The sequence below is a fragment of the Bidens hawaiensis genome, unplaced genomic scaffold (assembly GCF_021521415.1).
Source record: "Bidens hawaiensis isolate Kalapana, Puna unplaced genomic scaffold, B.hawaiensis_p1.1 tig00001179_1, whole genome shotgun sequence".
In the NCBI taxonomy this organism is placed as follows: Eukaryota; Viridiplantae; Streptophyta; class Magnoliopsida; order Asterales; family Asteraceae; genus Bidens; species Bidens hawaiensis.
The window spans coordinates 2,172,809-2,191,153 of record NW_027491068.1 but is presented as its reverse complement, the minus strand read 5'-3'; the positions used below and the strand labels follow the sequence as shown (position 1 = coordinate 2,191,153).

General features: G+C 36.6%; 1 pseudogene across 1 annotated transcript; it reads right to left on the bottom strand.

Moving 5' to 3' along the window:
- Positions 1–1,476: 1,476 nt before the first annotated feature.
- LOC143561919 (putative inactive histone-lysine N-methyltransferase SUVR2) lies at positions 1,477–4,688 on the bottom strand (annotated as a pseudogene). The gene is made up of 11 exons (XR_013140392.1): positions 4,511–4,688; positions 4,379–4,414; positions 4,252–4,284; positions 3,965–4,116; positions 3,756–3,835; positions 3,526–3,678; positions 2,214–3,351; positions 2,074–2,140; positions 1,943–1,993; positions 1,784–1,877; positions 1,477–1,686 (listed from the first exon to the last, which is right to left on the bottom strand). The product of XR_013140392.1 is annotated as a putative inactive histone-lysine N-methyltransferase SUVR2 (transcript).
- Between the last annotated feature and the right edge of the window lie 13,657 nt (positions 4,689–18,345).

Genomic DNA, 18,345 nt, shown 5'->3' with positions numbered 1-18,345 from the left:
GTGGGAGATTGTTGGGTTCGTAGGCCTTGTTGGCCCGGTTTATTATATGAAGTCAAAAGAGGAGACGGGTGTGGGCGGTCGGGCCCAAGCCCGGCCCGGTTTAGATTTCTTGCATAATAATTTACTAACCCTAGTTCAGTCTCTATATAAACAACATTATGTACTTGTAATATTGGTCACTCAATAAAGATATACCTAGTTGCCACCAGTGGACGTAGGTCAGTTTAGACCGAACCACGTTAAATCCTCGTGTTCGTTTACTGCTTTCGTGTGTGTGTTCAGTTTCGTGTGTGCGTTTAATCCTAACAGAATGGACTTGAGCTTGGCTTGTTTTGACTTGCAAGAGCCCAGGCACTTTTTCTAAGATTGAGCTCGGCTCGTGAGTTGTTTTTATAAGCTCGGGTTCAACTCAAGTTCAATTCATTTTGTTTTTTATTAATAAATTTATATGGGTTTTAATTATTTTTATATATTTTGGGAAAAACCTTTAATAAGTCTAAGTTTTGCTCGAGCTCGTGTATTACCTTAAACAAGCCAAAGTTCGGTTATGCAGTGTGAAATTAATACATAAAAGTACAAAGATGTAAAACTTTAAAATACACAAGGCTCCACGAGCCTAACGGCTTCCTATGCAAGGTTTAAGTTCGGGCTCGATAACTAAACAAGCTTTATTTGAGGCTCGAGCCAAAAAACGCCCGGCTCAATTGGAGGTATTTATTGATCCGAGATTAAATAGCTCACGGACGGCTCGGCTCGTTTACACCCCTGAAAACATCCAATCTACTCAAAATAAAGAGTGTTGCTAAATTAAAATTACATAATATCTTGTTCGAAGTTTAGAGTTGTTATTCACCCATAAGAGTCTATTCGTTTTGACGTGTACAATTATTATCTTGAAGAAAGATGATGGTTTGTTGTTGTATATCTTCTTGTTATGAGCTAGTCATATACACCACCGTGTGGTTAGGATTATGTCTGTAATATTTCTTGTGAAAAGTCTATATTTGCATTTGATATGGATATCTCTAACCGAGCAAACATATATGGGTGGCAACTTCCATCTTAGACTAATTTAATGCCAAAGTTAAATTTGTAATATCACCTGTACGCTTGTTTCGCGCTCTTACGACGTGCAAGTTGCTCGCTTCTTTTTTAATTCATATAGGCCTTTTAAAAATTCTCCACCATCATCAAAGAAGATGGGATTGGAAGTTCTTAAGTTTTTGACTCCAAGGCATCCTACAGCCAGGCTTCTGGGGTCACAACTTTTTCTCCAGCCACACAGTGAATTTTGAAGTTATGCAAAAAAAGCAAAACCGATTTATACATGTACTTCAATGACATGTTTCTGATTCTTACGCAGTAAAAATGCATTAAATTTGATATACAATTTTTATGTATACCTGCACTCTTAGCATGTATATCAAAATAAATTATACCGGTGCATTAAACAAAAGTTTGGTGCACCATTGCAACTTGCAAAGGCAGTGAATCTGACAATGGTTAGTACTTGTAACTAAGTTTATAACTATATTAACAATCCCACCAAAAGCCCAACACATAATAAGCAAAAGGTTGTAGAGTTTATAGTTGGGTTTTTGCAACTTTAAAAAGACCCAAAAGAACTGAGTGAAGTCATTAATGCAGTAAGTCCTTAATCTTCAGCACACTTTCTTTTCCTAAAACCTGTAACAAAACATATAACATATACAAATCAGCAACAATATAGTCACCTGCAATAATGTTTCTTGTATATTCCAAACTTTAGTATTATCCCACTTACCACTTGAACCTTTTATGTTTCTACAAAATGAGCTACCACACTGGCATTCAAATGCCTTGACGAGATCATCATCATCGAAATTTATACCATAATCCTACAAGATACACACACACATAAGCATCGTGATAAATAAAAATGACAAATGATACGCCAACTCACCCGGGTTAACTCTTCAAGGGCTTTCACCTTTCTTGTAGTAAAGAAGGCAACCTGTCAATTAAACCAAATTAAGATTCAAATGTATTTTAAAGGTTAAATCAAATGTAAAGTATGCGCATAAATTATATTACATGATAGTAGTGACGATCGGGATTCTCCACTTCCACTGGGATATCAACCAAATTTGGATCAAAACACCTAGCAAAATAAGAAAAAACAAAAATTAGAAACTTTTGGTCATTCAATCGTCATAAACCCGAGTTTTTTATACCTGTGATTGATGAATCTAGCTACATTTCCAAAATATGTGGCATCCAAACAAAGAGCTTCATCTTCCTTCAATTCATTATTCTCTTCCCCCCATTCAGCATCAAGAAATACTGGATATGCATATTCATCATCGTTGGAACTTTGTGAAACTCTATTAAAAAGTTCTTTACAGGTTAGCACTTCCCCAACAAACTCACAAACAAATGCACCTATCGGTAAATCCTCAAGGGCGCGTAGACCCCACCCTTTACTGTTAGGTGTCATGAAAACTTGCAACTTATATCTAATGCCACTTTGCACGACTCGATTACCACATTTCTTATAACAGCCACACTTTAACCAACACTCTTTAATAAAACTTCTGTCCAAGTGACCTTTGCAGTTACCTAAAACCCCCTCATTTTTTAGTTTTTCAAGTGGGCATTCTTTGCAATATAAGAGCTGACACTTTTGAGGGTCGCGGTTTGTTTGTATACAGTTGTCTAGAATATCCTCCTTGATCGTTCCTTCATCTGAGTAAGCAAATTCACCGCCGGTTTGTAGTGCACATTGGCACGGTGTTGATGACGTAAGACAGTTACCAGAACAAGTAGAACAACAATTTTTGTTTGTAATACAAGCGAGTGAAAAGTTAACGTAGGCGTTTTGGAAAACTGCATTTTTAGGGATGTAAGTGAAAGATGGAGGACGCTCGGTGTTGACTTCATTGACCAATGAGATTATCACACCTTCTTCCCCTTTAGCTATGTCAATGGTTTTATCAGAACTGAAATGAATATTTTCATCAACCCCGTTTTCTGTTCCTTTCTCAAAATCATTCACGGTTTTTAACGAACTAGTAGGTGATATATTATCTGTGTTTACAAAGCTTTCTTGCTCTTTATCCATGTCAACGGTTTCATCAGTAATGAAATGATTGTTTTCATCAATCTTGTTTTCTGTATCTTTCTCAAAATCATTCGCGGTTGTCAACGAATCAGTAGGTGATATATTATCTGTGTTTACAACACTTTCTTGCTCTTTATCCATGTCAGCATTTTCATCAGAAACAAAATGATTGTCTTCCTCAAACCCATTTTCTGTAGGTGATGTGGCATCTGTGTTTACTGGTGGTTGGCCATTGTGATCAGGTGCAAGATCTATAAAACATTCACAAGAGTCTTTAATCAGTTTCTTCAAGGAAAAGTTTAGATCAAGAAACTTGTAAGATTTCAGACATATATCTTCCATTCTTTACAAAACAGAATCCTCACATTTGAAAAATAAAAATAACAATTAGAGTTAGTTGCTGTTAAAAGTAATCTTGATCTCACCTGATGATGATAAAGCAATGTCTATTTTAGCAGTTGACACGTTTGTTTCATTTGATGTTTCTTGAACACGGTTTCTTAAATTCATGGTCTTTGTGGGCTCAGGTTCTTTAACCAAATTGTCTTCTGTTGAAGTATCTTCATCGGTCAATGATTCTGTAAATATTACAAGAAACCCTTTTTGTAAATATTAAAACTTATAATTCAAAATCACCAGATTTGCTAATAAATACCTGTCATATTCGATGCAATAGGAAACTCAACACTCGGTGGATCATCTGTAAGTGGCTCATCTACTAGTTTCATTATAATTCTTGGTAAATCAGCTTGTTTCAGAGGGGAAACTGGGTGTGAGTCGGTTCTTAATAACGGTCCGGTTTCTGCAATTTCAACTGGTGACAGAGGCTCGGGTCGAGATTCAGGAAGTTCATTAACCTCTAACTTTGGCACTTTTAGTAAACTTCCACTTGAACTTGTGTTCGGGTTGATACAAGAGGCTGAAGCTTGATCATCTAGATGTCTTACACGCAGTCGTTTTAAAGGCTTTTCGGGTTCTTCTGGAATTTGAGGTTCCTCTTCAATAGCTTTCATTCGCTGATGTAATAAAAAGTGCCAGCAAGAAAATAAAATTATGAAATAATCAAACTAAAAATTAAAAGGAACATAGCCCTTAGAGTAAAAACCGAAGACCATTAATAATTTCTAATAAGAAGTAAAAAGACCCCTTACTTCAGCTAGCTCAATTCTTTTCTTTTCAGCTGCCTGAAAGTGACCAGTCATGAAGAGGATAAAAACATTAGATACTCATGATGCAAAGTTACAAACCATTATAAAAAATAATATAAATATTACGCACTTCAGCGTCATCGAGTTTCTTCTTCGGTTGTGTTACCTGCAAAAAAGATACCACTCTCAGAATGTTTGATTCATATCAGATGAATAGAAGAAAATTTAACAGAATAACAAGTTTAGGAGCAGAATAACATGCCTCTGATTCATCGTCAAAAATAGCATCCGCGAGGACTCTATAGTTTTCGTGTTCAATAAGCTCCCAATTCTTTTCATAAAGTAAGAAGATTTTTCAAAACAGGCTTGGTCCTTTCATCAGGGATCCCCAATTCTCTCATGGCACGGAACGCCCTAGTAACCCTGGGATTGGGAGCCATCACTTACACAGAAAAAGTTGATAGTAAATTCAGATCACCTACATTTTGAAAGAATAGAATAATTATGATTCAAATATATGATTATGCTTGATACCTTTGATATATGACATTAAGAACTCTGTAGCAATAATAACTACTAAGAACTTTCATCTAAACCATCTTGAAAGTCACTAATATTCTAGTGTAGCTTCATAAAGCTCCAAATGATTGGGCAAATGCTTTATCATCACAATATATAAGCGAAGAGATAACTATTAACTAATTTAACAACTATACAACAACCATGCCTAGTACATCCCACCCATAGCAAAGCTATTGGTAGGGTCTGGCAAGCGTGAGATGTAGGCAAACCATACCTCTATCCTGTGAGGATAGAGAGGTTGCTTCCAATGAAACCCTTGGCTCTAGACAACACATGCATACAAAGCATAGTACCAAAATACACAATGCTAGTATCCAGGAACTCCTAATCCTGGACCATGTCCTCATAAATGTTTACTAAGCTATGATCAACAAACTCCAATACATACATTAATAATTACAACAGATAAAACTAGTAATAATAATCTTACCAACTAAAGCCCCTTGCAGGTCGATTTAAACCTAAATTCTATAACCGAAGTTATTTCCAACGATAGACAAAAACGCCACCCGATTTTCAACTTCAATTACATGCGATTCGCCAAATTACAGCTACCGTGTCTAACGTTGCATCTATAATCGTAAAAACAACTCAAAAGGCCAAAACCTAATTTATCATACCACAGAGTAAACTAAACTCAACGCGGATGAATCCGGTTTCGCTAAAAACGTGACATAATCAAACCGACTGCATGTAAGCAACACAATTTACCAAATCAACTAACGGTGTACAGAAAACACTAAAAGAAGGTATTTAAACGGTTAAAAAGGTGGATTTTAAGTTACGCGATTGCTTACAGAGTTACAGTACGATCAAACAACGGGACGATCAAAATTAAGAGAATGTAGTTGCTTACTGTCAATGCTTGAAGAAGAATTTGCAAAGAAGATGATGAATCGAGAGTGTACGTACGTTTTGTGTGTGCTGATATAATATTAATAGGGCACGAGTAATGTGACGAAAACGTACTACGAGAAAGCGTAATGGGCGATTAAAAGGGCGAGAATGGGGCGACAAAGACCGACCCCCGGGCGATTAAAAGGGCGATATAGGGCGGGAGCGAGGAGAATTTGTCGCCCGAGAAGAAGAAGAAGAAGAAAGTATTATTATTATATTAATATGTGTGTTATATATACATATATGTATATATTATTATTATATTAATATTATAGTCCCTACACTATTACACCACAAAAACAAATTTTCACCCCTTGTTGACTAGGCGTCACACAGCGCAAAACGCTCCAATTTGTAGCCCCTCCACTACACATAGCGTTAGGAACTGATTGTGTAATTTCCTGGAAGCTGGGCAGCAAAGGCGCGTGAGGTGAACGCGCATTGGTGACTGTGATGGCCTATATTACACTATGTTATAAGTGTACTCTTTTTTCTCTTCTCATTTTTTAAGAATTATTTTCTTGTCCAAGTTTTTAGTCTCATTTTAGTTAGACTATGTTGTTTTAATCAGACTTACGCTAGCTTCAGAGTTTAATTCCGGCGTTCCCTCGGGTTACATGTTGTTGGCTGTCACTTAACGTTCGTTGTGCCACCACCATAACAGAACTATATGGCGTAACACACGGTGGGACAAAACCAGGGATGGACTCGAAATACGAATTGATAACCTTGTACAAGGCTTAGCTCAAATTTGTCATTGTCAATATCAACCCATATTGACACAAGTAGAAATCGAACTTATATCTTCACTTGGAAAAGCCAATTATTTCTGCCACTAGCCACATATGAGGGATTTGAGTAAACAAAGACATGTACTATTTGTATAAATATATATATATATATATATAAAGGTATGTGTACATACTATTTGATATCATGCTTTATCACCTAAAGAAAATCTTTATATGTGTCATATCTATTATTATAACAAACAAAAATATTGTTGTGCTACATGACACCTAATTGTCCTATTTTTGTGCCATGTGACATAATTATTGTTCAACATTGAAATTCAAAACTATCTAATTAAAACATTTAATAAGTATTTTAAGCATTCCATATTAATGATTTATCTAAGATTTAATAGTAGTAAATAAAGTAAAAAAAATAAATAAAAGAATGTATGTAGAACTTTTGAAATTCATTTTAGTGTGTGTAAATTCGTGTTGTATGTTTTTAGTTTATTAGTGACCAATTTAGAAGGTGTCACTATTTGTCTTTACTCTGAGCAATACGAGAAAATGGTTCATCTCACTTGATTGCGTTTTTACTTTTAATTCTATATAATAAACTTTTTTATATGTATTGACAACTTTTGCTATAGTGACATAATTCAAAACTCAAGGAGAATAATTTATTGATGGTAGAACATATTAGTGTTCTTTCTTTTATATCTAATTATTATGTGAATTTTTTATGTCACATGTTAACTGGTAGTGAAATTCATTGTGTTTATTATACTTCATTTGCTGGTAAGGTATTATACAAACTTGCATTAGCAAGAGTTTCGGGCCAAACTGATATAAAAATAGAGCTTTTTCGATCCCCGTAATACAGTGGTACCATAGTGAGTTTTTGTTTATATTCATGAAGCAAAATTCATATCTTCTTGCCTTCTTGGATGACTATCATTGTGTTGTCTATTACTGGAACAACACTCATTTTTTTTTGTTTTTTTTTATTTCAAATATTGCAAGTTGAGACCATAAAGTATAGTTGACTACTATAAATGATAGGGAAATTGTTGTTATTATGGGTGTTGCAAACCGATTCTATACAAATCATTGTAAGATCATAAATATGGCGATTAAAATAATAATTTGTTTATTTTAAGTTGGTTGTTTAATATTATGATTTATTTGTGTTGCATCTTTTATACAAGAATCTCGAAATTGTTTGATATAAGGGAGGAATAATGGTTTGGATTTTAGTGAGATACTTATTTGTTGTGAATAAAACATTTGCAACATTTACTCTGATTTACGTATTGGGTCACAACAAGTTCCACTTGAAACAGACCCACTATTAGTATGACTTGGAACATGTTGGGCAAGTTCAACTTATATTTGAAAGTAATATTATTAGTCTTAGGAAAGCAACAGAAAGTGGTTGTGATATTCGTATGAAAGACGATTACTTGTTGATGTATGATGATCAAGGAAAATTGTTGATGCGCGTTACTCGATCCAAGAATCGTCTTTATACGATTAAGTTAAAGACGGGGAAACCCGTGTGTTTACAAGCCCAGATTGATAACGAGAATGAGCTTTGGCACGCGAGACTAGGACACCTAAATTTCGAGTCTATGAAACAAGTGGAGAAAAATAATATGGTCGTTGAAATGCCAAAATTTGATCAAGAAAATCAAATCTGTGACTCGTGCTTAGTCGGGAAGCAAACGAGAAAACCGTTTCCGAAGTCGGCGACTTTCAGAGCAACCCGAGCCTTGGAACTAATCCATGGAGATTTATGCGGGCTCATTACTCCTAGTACCATAGCCGGAAATAGGTACGTGTTCGTCTTTATAGATGAGTTTTCACGTTTCATGTGGACTTTTTTGTTGAAAGAAAAAAGTGAAGCGTTTGATACCTTCAAACGATTTAAAGTCATGGTGGAAGCGGAAAATAGTGAGAAAATTAAGACGTTTCGAACCGATAAAGGGGGAGAATTTACGTCTCGTGATTTCAATCGGTTCTCTGAAAACGAGGGTTTATTCGACATTTAACCGCTCCATATACACCTCAACAAAACGGTGTTGTGGAGAGGCGGAACTGCACGATATTGGATATGACTCGGAGCATACTAAAAGCGAGACAAGTTCCGAATTATATGTGGGGTGAAGCGGTGAGACATTCAACCGATGTGATTAATAAAATTCCAACTCGAGCGTTAAAAGACAAAACACCGTATGAGATGTTAAAACGAAAGAAACCGGATCTTAAATTTATTAAAGTATTTTGGATGTGTTGCGTATTCAAAAATAGTTGCGGGAAATATTAAGAAGTTAGACGATTGTTCGACTCGTTTAGTTTATCTCGAGAGTGAGAAAGGTTCGGCGGGGTATCGTTTATACAATCCATCGACTAAGAAAATTGTTGTGATTCGAGCGGGTAACACGATGTTTGATGAAAAGCAAAGTTTGAATTGGGGTAAAAGTACCGAAACAATCGACGAAAAGGATCGAGCACCTAGTATGTTTTGGGTTAACTTTGGTGATGAAATTGACACCGGAGAAGGAACCGTTAATACCAAAAACATCGGGTCGAGCCCTGAGTCAAACTCTACGAGTTCAAGTGGTGATGGGGGTGAAGAATACAATGAAGAACCGATAGTCTAAAATGCTCCAACAAGCCCGGCTGGTACAAGCAACACGGATACACCTGAGCCGGCTGTCAGGAGATTTTCTCAAGCCACAGTTACCCCGGTACATTTTAATGATTATGTCTTGAACTCGAGTATGATTGATGAAGATATTTTATTGCTTGCTGATGATGAACCGGTTTGTTTTGATGATGCAAAATTGAAACCAGAGTGGGTGAAAGTAATGGGTGTCGAAATTGAGTCGATTAATAAAAATAATACGTGAACGTTGACCGAGTTACCACGTGGTGCAAAGGCGATTGGTTTAAATTGGGTTTTCAAGGTTAAAAGAAATGCGGATGGCTCGCTTAATAAACACAAGGCGAGACTCGTGGCAAAGAGTTATGTTCAGCAGCCCGGAGTCGATTTTGACGAGGTTTTCGCACCAGTGGCTAGACTCGAAACGGTTCATTTATTGTTATCTCTCGCAGCGAATGGAGGTTGGGAATTGCATCACCTCGATGTCAAATCCGCGTTCCTACATGGCGAGTTAAAAGAACAAGTTTTTGTTTCTCAACCGCGTGGTTTTGTTAAAAAGGGTGAAGAACACAAAGTATACAAATTATCCAAAGCGTTGTACGACTTAAGGCAAGCTCCGAGGGCATGGAATACAAAGTTGAACGGTATTTTGTTAAATTGAAGTTTCACCGGTGCATAGAAGAACAAGCGGTATACCGAAAAAATTGGAGCTGATCTTTTAATAGTCGGTGTGTACGTTGCACCTTAATCGTGACGGGTTCCAGTTTAAACTTAATAATGGAGTTTAAGCGCGAGATGACTTTAAACTTTGAGATGTCATATTTGGGAAAGCTAACTTATTATCTCGGAACTGAAGTTCGTGTTCCATACCTGGTACCAATTCCATTAATTGGTATCAGAGCAAGAATGGAATAAAAATTAAGCAAGAAGCGTATGCGAAGAAAATTTTAGCTGAAGCTGGAATGGAGGTTTGCAATCCTGCTCAAATTCCATTGCATCCGAGTATAAAAGTTTCTAAATTTGAAGATGAAGAAAACTTTGATGCTACGAGATATCGAAAGATTGTCGGGTGTCTCCGGTAACTTTTACAAACTCGTCCCGACTTGGCGTATTCGGTCGGAGTCGTAAGCCGGTACATGCAAAGCCCAAAGCAATCTCATGCAACTCTTATAAAGCAAATTCTTCGTTATAATCAAGGTACTCTTGGTTTTGGTATTTCTTACACTCGTGGGAAAAACGTGTTAGTTGGACATAGTGATAGTAGCCATAACATTGACCAAGACGATGGCAGAAGCACTACGGGGCACGTATTTTATCTTGGGTCTTCACCAATTACTTGGTGTTCTCAGAAACAATGTACAGTTGTACTCTCATCGTGTGAAGCAGAGTACATGGCGGCAAGCGCAGCCGCGTGTCATGTGGTTTGGCTAAGAGACTTGATAAGTGAGTTATTCGACACGGAAATTCAAGCAGTGGTGTTACGTATCGATAATATATCAGCGATGGCACTCGTGAAGAATCCGGTTTTCCATGGAAGGACCAAAGACATTAAATCTCGGTTTCACTACATTCGAGAATGTGTTGATCGTGAAGAAGTATGCGTCGAGCATGTTAGCGGTGTTAAGCAATGTGCCGATATCTTGACAAAGGCTCTTGGGAGAATCAAATTCAAGGAGATGCGAGAATTACTTGGAGTTGAAGACTTGTCGGTTTCGAGTTCGAAATTCCGGGGGTGATTGTTGGGAATTTCGGTACAAGCTGTTACTTGGCGTGCAAGGTTAAGTAACGAGATTTAAGGAGTGGATAATTATAAACAATTAAAAATGCTTAGATTTAATTGTTAGTATAATTATTATGTCCTATTATTTAGCAATCCTAGTTGTAGTCTAAACGTGATATGTTAGATTATAAATACATGTGCTTTGGGGTTAAAGATTATAATTGAGTTTGTGAAGTTTCTCAATAATATCACAAACGTGTTTGGGTGTTTAGCCAAATTAACGTGTCTGGGTTTTGAGTTCGTGTTCCATACCTGGTACCAATTCCATTAAGTTTGAGCATCCATATTTCAAATCATTTTTTTTTAATTTTTTCATAGATAAAAATCCTAATTAGTCAGTTTGAGCATCCATATTTCTCTTGTTAGGGCCTCGTTTGGGGCAACATTTGAGATATGTAGCCTTAAAAATAAAGTTAAATAATTTTGAGAATTTTAACTTAGATCTCTTATGGTCATGAAGAAGTGTTGGGTCTTCACTCATCGTTGTTTTTGGTGTGAATCCTTGGATTGTAGCCTTCATTAAATGGCATCGCCATAAAATCCGACGATGGCACATGACATTTTATAGTGTCACCGTCACCTCTAAAACTTAAAAACACGGTATTGTGCTAATAAACCGCCTCGAGTGCTAACAAATCGATGAGTTAACCACAACATTTCTATCTCGGTCTCCTTTGATAAATTAAAAAAATATATATATAAATGATCACATCTTTAAAATAAATATAAGGATATACAATCATTTAAAGGGAAAAAAATAAAAGAAAACTCTTACCATGAAAAACATTTTGTGGCTCTTTCAAACAAACCTTCTTTCAAACTCTTCTGAGATGGATTTGAACATTTGTTTTATTGACATCCATATCAGTTCAAACTTCGTTGTATCTCTGCATGCATCAGATGGTCTTTGTTATATTATTTTTTGACTTGGACCTCAACAGTGAAAAAAACTCTGACAATTTATTACAATCTAAAAACCAGCACCAACTACTATATGACTTATAATTAATTAATTATCACTCTAGCTTGTTCCTTAAGATTTGAAGCTTCTTTAATCCACTCCCTGCCTCGTCCTGTGACAAAAACAAGGAGCTTCAACAAAGTAACAGACAGACATATGAACTCGTATAATAAAACAAGTTGTACCAACATTGTGCGCAATGCTTAATTTAGTCTCAACAAGAAATAAGAACCCCTAAACAAAGGGTTTGCTTCTCATGTACATTAACGAAAGAAACAATGACAAAACGGCCTGCATTAACGAATTGTGTCATACATACAAAGAATATATACGACATAACAAGCCAATAATGACTGTTAGAAACCTCCCAAGTCCCAACCAAGAATCTTACTACGTTAAACATTTCAGTAACATGGTTTATATTTTAGAAAACACTAAACTAACTTAAATTTTAGTCTGTAATTGTCCCGGTGTAAATTTTAATTAATTTATGTTTTGTTCTTAAAAATTTTAGTTAAAACTTAAACGACAGGTTACATGAGATATACATATGACATCCTTTCTATTTTATATATTAAAGAAGGTTCTCTCAAAAGTTTCAAAAACTTAAGTTTTTGATTGGTTACTTAAGTAAAATAGATGATACTATAGTACCCAATTGCAGTGTCACCACTCTTCCATTTGTTCATATATACACTTTTGTCAAATGCAGAATTCCCAAACCGGCCCGAGACCGAAACAAAACATTTTGGATACCAAAACCCCAGAACAAGAATATTAAAGGGTGAGTCAGTCTCGGGTTACTCTGATTGGGATTCGGCTTGGGTTAGCACTATTCTGAAAACATGATTCATGCATGTGATGTTATGCCACTAGATACTTGAGTTATGGAAATTACGCAATTTGAGTAGTGCTAAACCTAAGACTAACTACACGAAGTGATTCTAAACATAACAAGATAAACGTAATGTGGTTCTAACAAGATAAACTATATCAGGTTCCAAACATAACAAGATAAACTTAATTTGGTTCCAAACATAAGAACTAAATAAGAAAAGGCAGTGCAAGCAGGTGAAAGATGAACATTGCAGAAGAAGATGATAAAAAAAGAAACCTGAATCAAAGATAGAAAATATTATAGCATCATCAAAAAGTCTAGCTCATCACTCGCAGCTACATCACAACATTGCTCGTGCAACACCTGTAATTATGTCATAAGGTTGGTTTTATATACATTGTAATGTAATTCATGAACAGATGTGATACATACCTCAGTCAAGGTGGCTTTTGAAGAACCACTTAGCAAATAGTTCTTTACTTCAGTAGACACATTAACTCTCGTACATATGTACGTGTGCCCCCAATAACAATATAATTTAGGAAGAATCTTTAAAGTCGTTAAGTTAACAAGTGGGGAAGGTAGGCATGAGATTAGTCGCTAGCTGTAGAAAATTGTATTCAAGAAAACACACTATACACGAAACACAACAGAATAATATATAACTCATGTCTAAAAGGCTAACCTGAATAATCTCTGTGGTGAGTGAAAGAAGTTTGACATTGGGGAACTTTTGAATGATACCAATAATAGTAGGAGCATCTTGCATCCTTAAATCATAAAAAGAGAGTTGTGCTTCTTCCAAAAAATGGAAAGCATCGGCTGAGAACATGGAAGGACATTCACCTCTAATGAGCAACGAAGCAAGCTTGGGAGCAGAAATTCCATGACGTCCAAAATGAGGGCCACGGGATTGAATAATCGAACAATAATACGTATATAACAACAATTATAATAAACGAATCTTGTATTATTGATTTGTAATTGAAAACAGATGATTACAAGTGATGGTGGCGGAGGTATTTATACCCTCGCCGGCGGTTACATTCTACCGTCACGATGGTACGTATAAACGACGCAACCCTTTGTTTATTTTCTAACTAATTACAATAATATACACAAACTATCTACTATTACACTTCGTACCCTAATTTTGTTAACAGAACATTCTAACAAAGTTTATCTATTCTATAATAACTAACGAAATATTTAACGAAACTTTAACGAGATCGATGATCAACCAACAATCACTCCCTTAATCTCGATCTTCAACACGACTTGCTTTGTCTTCATAGTAGCGTAGTTAAACTATGTATGAGATGAGCCTCCGGATCTTCTTTTTCTTTGTTTTTCCACTTTGGGCATTCATATGCGAAATGACCATATTCATTACAAACATAGCACTTGAGATCACTTTTGTCTTTGTATCCGCGACTCGCATTTCCACGTCATCTTTCTTCTTTGAAAGTTTCTCTTCATTGATCTTTTTCTTGGCTTCTATTACCACGACCTTTTCCATGACGCCAGTTCTTAGGATGATTACTAGCCATCAAAAGCTTTCTTGCGTTATCGTCTTCTGGTTCGTCTTGACTTTTAAGTCGTTCTTCAAAAGCTATGATTCTTCCTACCGCTTCTTCAAATGGCATTTTGTCAATTTCCAAATATTGCTCGATAGATGCCACGATTGGTAGAAATTTTTTTGGAACTGAATTGAGCAATTTCCTTACAATTATCTTATCCTTGAGATTAGAACCAAAACTTTTAAATTTGGCTCTTGTGTTTCCCAGTTTTTCAGAGAAATCACTCACGGTTTCATTTTCTTTCATCTTTAATTTCTCCAACTCGCTCCTTAATGTCTGTAGACGTGCTTTCTGAACTAGATCCGCTCCTAGGTGTCGAACTTTTATCGCCTCCCACACTTCTTTTGTTGTCGGGTGTTGTGCCACTTGCATCAAAATATCTTCCGGCAACGTTTGTAGGATCATTGCCTTGGTCGTATATGCCTTCTTTTCATCAACTTCTTCTGAGCTTACCGCTTCCCAAAGACCATAAGCCTTTAAGATTGTCTCCATCAATAATGCCCATGTCGTATAGTTTGACTCAGTCAATTTTGGACATTGAAGAGATATATTCCCCTGCTCACGAATTTTTGTTGATCCACTTGATGAATCTTCTTTGCTAGATATATTTACTTCTTACTCGATTGAACCACACAGGTTTTTGCTCTTACCACACAGGATTTGTACCACACAGGATTTATATGCCACACAGGTCTTAGGTGCCACACAAGACTTAAATTGCCACACAGGTCTTAGATGCCACACAGGTCTTACTCTTGCTCTACGAATCACGAAGGTTCGGAGCCACTTATTATCAACGAATCACGAAGGTTCGGAGTCTTGCTATCGAATCACACAGGTTCGATTTTTTTTATTCAATTTTTTTTTTTAATTTTTCCAAAATCAATTTCTTGAATTTACTTTCAAATATAATTGTTTTTTAAAACAATTAACTTTTTTTTTTACTTTCTAATTTCTAATTTGGTAAATATTAGGGGTGACAATTTTGACCCAAATCCTTTAAAATGAGTCAATTTGAGTTGTTTTAAAAGTTAAATGAGTTGGTTTGGGTAAAAGGTTTTAAATAAATGGGTCAAAATGAGTCATTTGAAATTCCATCCTTTTATTTTCGGGTCAAAATGGGTCGACAAGTTCAAAGAAATAGGTTGATGTGGGTTAGTGTCCTAAGGAAATGTGACAGGTTTCGGCACGAAACGGGTTTCATATCGGAACGGGTTCGGTTCAGGTTTCAAGTCAACACGAGTTTTCACCCGTGACGTGTTGGGTTTTGGTTTCTTTGTTTCTTTCTGGTCGATTCCGGACTCGTTTTTGTTCGTTTTTAGTTTTGTTTTTGTTTGGTTTGAATTCTTTTAGTTTCGTTTTGATTGATTTTTTCGATTTCGATTGATGTGGTCCGGTTTGGCTTTTTGTTTCTTTGTTTCATTTTCGTCGATTATTTCGGTTTCGGTTCGATTCTAGATAGTTTTTTTTATGAAACGAGGACAACGTATGAAACATTTTAATGTATTTACTTTTTTTATGATTTATATTTTGAGTTATAATTTTTTATTATTATTTTCGAATATTTTTTTGAGGGTTTTTTTATCTTAATAGAAAACCTTTCAAAAAAAAAATTCAAAAAAAATAATTAAAAAAATCATAACTTAAAATATAAGTAAAAAACGTAAAATCTAAAAAAAGTAAAATGTATCCGCCGTTATTCTCGTTAAAAAAAAAAACCCTCAAAACCCGGTTTGACCCTAACCTATTTTGACCCAAACCAAAAAAACCCTTTTTTTGATTAACTCGTTTTGACCCAAACTCATTTTGACTCATACTCATTTTGACCCATGACTCATTTCAACACATGACTTGTTCGACTCAACCCAACCTATCTGACACCAGTGTTAAATATTGTTGGTGCATAATGTCAGTAGTTCATAGTCTAGTGTCTGTAATCGAGTCTGTAATGTTAATTATGTTTTATATATGTCTTAAGCGAAGTTGTTAACAAGTTCGCCTAGGCGAACTTGTTAGTCAAGCGAAGTTATGGACAACTTCGCCTGAACATGCCAGGCGAAGTTGTCGTGTATAAATAGTCCTAGGTTACGGCTGTTTGTGGTCAATTGTTTTAGTGTTCGTTGTTCATCGAGTTCATTGTAACGTGAGGACGAGAGTCTGTAACAGTGATATTACATCACGTGTTTGAGTTATAATACATAACGTGTGTTCGTTTATTCGTGTGTTTGTTTGATTCGTTTTCTACGCTCGTAACGATCTACGCAGGGATTCCGCATCTGAGTAGATCGAGATATCTCGTGCGATCCATCTAGGGAACCTACAATTGGTATCAGAGCTTTTGCTCGATTGTGTGGTTCGGGATATTCACGCGGGTGTAGAAATCGTCCCGTTTCGACTATTCGCGGGACGTGTTTTCTGTGTTTTTGAGTCAATCTTACCTCCTACCATCGTATTCAAGCCTTTGCACCGTCAAAAACCTCGTAAAATCCAGATTTCAGATCTGCAAAAACGTCCGTGTTCATCAGGCGAAGTTGCCGTCAGGATACGTAGGGTTTCGGCGAAGATATGAGGTTAAGCGAAGTTATCCACAACTTCGCCTACCTTCTCAAGTTCGCCTAACTCAGCGAAGTTCTCTACAACTCCGCCTACCTCCTAAGTTCGCTTACCTTAAGCGAAGTTAATCATCTGCGAAGTTCTTCAGCGAAGTTAATCAGCGGCGAAGTTAAGGCTTAAGCGAAGTTATCCGTAACTTCGCCTACAGTACTTTTCAGAAAATTTTTTGATTTTTTGATTTTTTTTGGGTTTCTTTGTTTTCGAGAAAGATGTCGTCAATTAACATCTCTGAGTTAGTAAAGATGGAAGTAGAAGCAGGGTCAGCTACTAAGGCCCCAAGGTTGCTGAAGGGAACCGATTTCGTTGCATGGAAGGATCGGTTCATACAATATGTCAAATACCAGGATGCGAAGATGTGGGTATGCATCCAGGATGGTTATACTCCACCAGTTATGGAGTATGAAGGTCGTGATCAAATCAAAAAGTATAGCAAAATGGAAGAAGAAGAGAAAAAGATGTATGAGGCCGAGAGCAAGGCTCATGCTGCTATTACTATGGCTCTTCCACAAGAGATCCTTCATACGTTTAGAAAGTATACGTCAGCAAGAGAGCTTTGGGAAGCTCTTGAGAACAGATTTGAAGGGAATGTAGGAATCCGTGCTTCAAAGATAAAATTGCTCAAAACCCAGTTCTCAGTCTTCGAGTATTTGAAGAATGAATCTTTAGATGATATTATCACTCGATATTACCATCTGATGACTGAATTGAGCAACTATTCAATTTCCTACCGAGAAGAAGAAATAGTTGAGAAGCTTCTAGATGCTCTCCCACCAAAATGGGAGATGTACACTGTGCTGATGAGGGAAGACAAAGACTTTCCCACATATGATCTAGAAACGGCAGTCAACAAGCTCAGAACCTTTGAGCTTAACATGGTCAGAAAAGAGACACCTATGGATCAGGTTCAAGATCCAGGTATGTATGGAGCTAAAGTCAACACTAGCTCAGGATCGAAGACTGAATCTGCTGCCTACTACTCGAAGGGAGAGTCGGGCGCAAATTCATCACATGAGGGGCATGTGTCATTCAACACAAATGGTGATGTTTGCTATGTAGCAGGTGGATCGAGTGGTTCTCAACCCCAGGTAAGCAAGAGTAGTTGCTCTCCAAGTATTCCCAGCAACAACTACTCCAAGATGCCTATGAGTGTCAAGTCTACTGAAGAGCAGTTTGGTCTCTATGCTTCTTTTATTGCTTCCTATGAGAACTACATTCAGGGGAAGATTGTTGATCCAGCTATGTTGGATGAAGATTATGACCAGATTGATGCTGATGATCTGGAAGAAATGGATCTACAATGGCAGATGGCCATGATCGTGAGAAGAGTAAAGCGGTTTATGAGAAAGACCGGAAGGAAGTTTGTCGGTGGAAGGCCAGGGTTTGACAAGACGAAGGTAAGATGCTACAATTGTCAGCAAAACGGTCACTTTGCAAAGGAATGCAGGAA